Genomic DNA, 5,896 nt, shown 5'->3' with positions numbered 1-5,896 from the left:
ACCTAAACCATATCAGCTGCCTTACTTTTTCATTATTTTGGGCCCACAATGAATCCCACAAGTCATTTGTCAGTGATCCACCTCAACAATTGGGCTTATTGTGATCTTATTAAGGGTTAAACTTCTTAATACATTAACAGCACGTTTGGTTCGCGAAATAGATAGGAATAGAATAGAATAGTTATTACGTGGGAATAGAATGAGGTGAGAATAAAATAAAATAAGTATTATGTAATTTGGTATGATGAATGAAATAGAATAGGAATAATTATTATGACTTATTACAGTGTTTGATTGGTAACAATAACTTTAGAATAAGAAAGGAATAGAAAATAAAAAAACAAAAATACCCTTTATTATATATAATTATTTTTTTTATTTTTTAAATATTAATAATTTATAATTAATTAAAATATTAATAATTTAAATATCAATATTTTAATATAATTTAATTAATAATATTTTATGTATAATTTAATATTACTTTGATTAAAATATTAATAATTTTTATTTATACTCATTAAAAATTAAATATATTAATAATTTAATAAATAAAACATTAATAATTTAAAATATTAATATTTAATATTTTAATCATATTAATATTAATAATGTTTGAATTATATATAAAATATTAATATTTTAAATTTTACAAATAATTTATTCTTTTTTATTCTATTTTTGACTTTTTTTTTTCATGAGCCGATCGTCGGAAAGGCAACCGATATAACAAAACGCCGATCTGGCGCACCATCTGGCCGGATCTAGCCACTATGGTGCCAGATCGACGCTTCCCCACGGCTGGATCTGGCCGTGAAGTGCCAGATCCAACCGTGGAATCTGGTCGGGAAGCAGCAGATCCGGTGCTTCCCGCGACGAGATCTGGCCGTTGAGTGCCAGATCTGGCTGGATCTCGATTCAATATTGTCGGAAAGGACTAGATCGACGTTTTTCGATCATATTCGGTTGCTGCCGCCGTCGTCGCCGGTGTTGAGTTCCAGTTAGAGAGAGAATGAGAGAGGGAGAAGAGAGAGAAAGAAAAGGGAAAATGAGAGAAAAAAAATATTTATAGGTATAGGGTTGTAATATTTTTAAGTTATAAGGGTTATTTTGGTCATTATATATTTGAAAGCTATTCCATGAGCCATGGAATAGCTATTACTGGGAAGGAGAAAGGGAATAGCTATTACTGACTTTTAACCTATTTGACAGAATTTTTATTCCTGCGAAATTACTATTCAGTATTTCAATTTGGTACCAAACGAAAGAATAGGGAAATGACCGGGAATAGAGGGGCAATAGCATAGCTATTCCCGTACCAAACGTGCCATAAAAGAAAAAAAAATTAGAGTGAAAGAAAAGACCCTTCTCCTTTCAATTTCAAAGGCCTTGTTGGATTTAGCTTTGGTCCTGCTTTCTGGAGCTAACCAGCAAGCTTCTGCTTTTCTTTTTTCTGTAGGCAAAAAGGAAATGGATTATATAAACAGAACAAAAGCAAAAGCGGAAGAGAAGTAAGGCAGAGAGTTGCCCATCCTAGCCAGAGCATCAGCACTTCACTTGCTGCTCCTCTCCTTGGGACATTAGGAGCAGTGAACTACCTGGAATCTGGCAAACGACAACTTGGGTCAGCGCTCACCAGTCACTACTAAGGACCTCGAATGTCACTTAACAGGGATATATATTCAAGTCTTTTGCATTGACTCCAAACCATTCATACGATCTTCGCAAGGAAGCAAAGTGAAAGCCATTCGCAAAGTGAAAAGCCACTCCAGAAAAAAAAAAAAAAGTCTTTAGCTCCAATAATAATCCAAAAATGTGAAGCTACATAAAAAAATCTAGCACCACTAACACCTACTCTATCTAATCTAATTGCTTTACAATCACCGATGATCACCACCCATTAAAACTAAATTTGAAAGAATTAAATACAAAATAAATCAATTCCAGATTCAATTCAGAAAAAAAACTATATATTTTTCAGATCAATTATTGCAGAAGAAAGAAACATGATGAATTCATAAAGAATATATTAAATGAGAATTATTGAATTAAAATTACCTGATTTAATGGAATATTAAAGAGAGAAAATGACTTTTTTTTTGAGAGAGAGAGGTGGGTGAGATATGAACATGATAAATTTCGAGGCATTTACACTGTTTTAAGAGCGAAAGAGACCTTGCACCCTGAAATGAAGGACGGTGGCTAGGTTTTTTTTAGAAAGGATGGAAATTGGCAGCAGAAAGAAAAGGGAAGAGGGAGCCGCTGCCGTCGGAAAGGCCTAGGCTGACTAAGGCGACGGAGCCGGGGACCGAGGAAGGGAGAAAGGGTTTTAAAACAGATTTTGGGTTCCGGATCGGTTAGAGGGTTCCCAATGAAAACTGGCTTTTAGGGTTTCGGCTAAACCAATTTTGGACCGGTTTTAAGGTTTCGGCTAAGCTAAACCCTAAAATTTTGAACCTGTTCAAGGTTTCAGCTAAACCGGTTCTGGTTGTCTTTGACCGGTTTTAGGAAAAGAATTTTGGCAAAAGAAAAGAGGAGGGAACAAAACCACCACCAACGGCAAAACTAGCGCTACCGGCAACGGCAGCACACGAAAACAACAATGAAAGTGAAAAGAGAAAAAGAAAAGAATAAAGGGAGGAAGCAACAAAGAACCACCGACATCGAGAACAGTACTAGCGCCGGCGGTGAAGAGTCAGGAATGAGAGAGACGAGGCTACAGTGAGGGAAATGAAGGAGAGAAAATGAGGTTAGGGTTGGCGGCATTTGTGAGGGTAACAAGGGGGAAAAACTTAACCAAACGACATCGTTTTCAGTTAAGAAAATAGAAAAGGAAAAAGGGCAGGAGATGGGAGTAGGCTGTTGATGGACTTGGTTGGGCCAATTTCCTTTTTATTTAGTCACATAAGTTGATTCAAGTTCAAAACTCAAAATTCAATTAAAAAAAGTGTTTTTTATTTGTGAAATATAATGCTTTTTTGTTTAATTTTTTGTTATTTTTTAATTAAAATAAAATATATTGATTAATGGGTGAGGTAAATATAAGATAAAAGAATAAAAAATAATTGTTTGGAAATTTGTTAGCGATAGAAATTTCATGGAAATTTGTAATGATAAATTTGTCAAAAAAATCCTAAAATGATAAAGAATTGGGAGAACTCTAAAAAAGTATTTTTATATAAAGGTTAATTTTTCAAACAATCCTACTGATAAAAATAGTACCCAAAAAATTTATACCAAATGTAAAATTTTAAATTCAAGTTGCATTGATCATGTGAGTTTGATTTAATTTTATATTAATTAATATGGTTTTTTTTACTAATTATATTGTCCGTAAAAAAAAGGTTAGGTATCTTTAAAAAAAAAAGGTTAGGTATATGATTTGAACCCTCTCTGTAACTCTGTCATACATATATGGAAAAAAATAAATTAATTAAATATCTTTTTATTTCCCTAATACAAAAAAAAAAAAAAGACTGAAAAACTGGTTTGATAGCTCCCACTGGACTGAGTTAAGGCCAGGGTTTTCATTGGTGGAGAACTCTTTGGATGGCAGTGGACGCTTTGAAAGAAAGAAACCCACCGTTCATAACAGGAAAGTACCAAATTTCGTGTGAAGTATTGATTGGGTTAAAAGTTGAGAAAAATAATTGGCTTCTTTTTCGCATAAATGGCACATGCACTTGAATTTGATTGGTCTGTGACGTAGCCACCTTCGTTTTTCCAAACACATACAATATATTATTTATGGTAACAAATAATATGGCTCTATATGGTTTTGTCGTGAGTAAGGCACGGCCTAATCTGTCACTTGTCAGCCACGGCCAACAGCAAAAAGTAGTAGTCCACTTGCTATTAATAAAATGGATATGTGTACGTGTTGATCAAACAAATAACAATGCTAGGTTAACTGAACTTTCCTCAACAAGGTTGGTGAGGTTCAAATTCAATGTATGACCCAAATATGGTCCCATCTTTTTTTTGCTTGACTTCTTGGTTCGGAAACAAAGTTTTTCCTTTAATAATTCTATATATAGTGTAGCATTCAAATATTTGAGTTATCAGATGATATATGATTTTTTTTATTTAAAAAATATTATTTGAATTTTTTTTAATTTTAAAAAATAATATTTATGGTACAAGAAAAAAATATTTTGTTTGTTCTTATAATTGTGTATATTTTTTTATACTTATGAAGTAAAAATAAATAAAGGAAAGACTATTTTTTTTTCACAAATTAATGAAATAAAATTCAATTTAAAGTTTTTTATATTTTTTTTAATAAAAAAGTTTGTGTTTTAATTAGACTTGCAATTTTAATTGTCCAACGAAAAAATAGCTCAAAAACAAAAGAGTTTTGCAATGAAATATAAAGAAAAAGAATTTCTTGATTTCTCAAACGACTTAATTGAAATAATAAAAAAGGGCTTGTAAAATGTTGCCAATTTCACTCTGAATTATGAACTTACCTACAAATGGAATGAGATGGTTATTGTAATTTTGCAATGAAATTAATATGTCGATGATTTTTTTTTTACTCACGGTTTGAGTATTGGTGGATATTGTAGCTGAGTTGGTAAAAGAAATTGATGATTTTTAAACAAATTTAATGAAAGGATTTGCAAAGGTTTTTTTCCATTATTAATTCATGAATTTGGAGTGGAAGCACCATTTGATTATTTTTAAGAGAAAGTTAGTTAAAAAAAGTGAGTGTAACAGGATTATATTTTTTTAATAATAATTATAATTTCATTTCAAAACATACATAATATTCACGATGAAATACAAAAAAATAAAAAAAATTGTCGATTTGATTCCTCGATTTTTGTTCAAAATTTTGTATTTAATTATTTAAGTTACATATAGTCCAAAGTTTTATATTTAATTATTTAAATTACAAGTCCGTTGAGAGAAAATCATTGTACAAAATAAATTAAAAAAAATCTCTTACCTAATGACGAAAAGTTCAAGTCAAGATTTGGATTAAGGTAGTAGGGCATCAAATTTAACTATAGACATAGAAATTCCCAAAGTAGATCAACCTTACAAATTGATCTTTAATTATTCATAGATAAACAATAGAGACAACTTAATGAATTGAATCACGAAGCAAATCGTATCAATAATAGAGATTTGTGTAAAGTTTTGTTTCCATGACACGAGTTATTATCACATTTTCATTAACTTACTTGGAAGCACCCTTCTTGTTTCATCTAACACGTTGGTACTATCACATCAACTCTTAAAATGAAATAAAATAGATTCATTTTATTATATATTAAAAAATTGATACAAAATCATATTTATGTCAAAATTAGACAAATCGAAAATAAGTTTACTAATATCTCAAAATTAGATATTGTTTGAATACTTTACAAAACAAAACAGAATAAGAAAAATCACTTAACACCATGATCAAATTTAAATTACACTCGAACTAATAGCACCAAAGTTAGATTAAAGCAATTCAAAATAAAAAATAAAAAGTCATCAACATCAACTACCGCATCACACCCGAACATTTGGTTTATTAGTTGGCACATGATCTTCAAATTTAAAGAGCATAGTTCCAATGTCCTTTCCTTTAATTATATAAAAAAAAAACCATTAACTATCACACCAAATAAATACCAACAACATCGGTAGGATATCCAATATAACATAATTGTAAAAAAAAAAAGGCTTATTAAAGTAAAATTAATCATTTTTAAATAATTTTATGATTACATTTTTCTTTGATTGGTTCTTGTGAAATGTAAATTTCCTTGTGCCTTCTGTATGTTTTTCAATTTCCTCCATGTTCTTTCCTTTTTATCAAATACAATGTTAATGAACATATATCGACCATAGATTTAGTAATATTGACTGTTACTTTTAACTTGAAAGTTTAAATATA

General features: G+C 30.5%; 1 long non-coding RNA gene across 1 annotated transcript; it reads right to left on the bottom strand.

The window, feature by feature from the left end:
- Nucleotides 1–1,372: 1,372 nt before the first annotated feature.
- Nucleotides 1,373–2,780, bottom strand: LOC18602510 (uncharacterized). Its single transcript, XR_016025743.1, has 2 exons — nt 2,059–2,780; nt 1,373–1,605 (listed from the first exon to the last, which is right to left on the bottom strand). It is a non-coding gene; the product is annotated as an uncharacterized LOC18602510 (long non-coding RNA).
- Between the last annotated feature and the right edge of the window lie 3,116 nt (nt 2,781–5,896).

This window comes from Theobroma cacao, chromosome 4 (assembly GCF_053813885.1).
Source record: "Theobroma cacao isolate CCN51 chromosome 4, ASM5381388v1, whole genome shotgun sequence".
Lineage (NCBI taxonomy): Eukaryota > Viridiplantae > Streptophyta > Magnoliopsida > Malvales > Malvaceae > Theobroma > Theobroma cacao.
The sequence above is the reverse complement of the archived record's forward strand: the minus strand, read 5'-3'. Positions and strand labels throughout refer to the sequence as shown.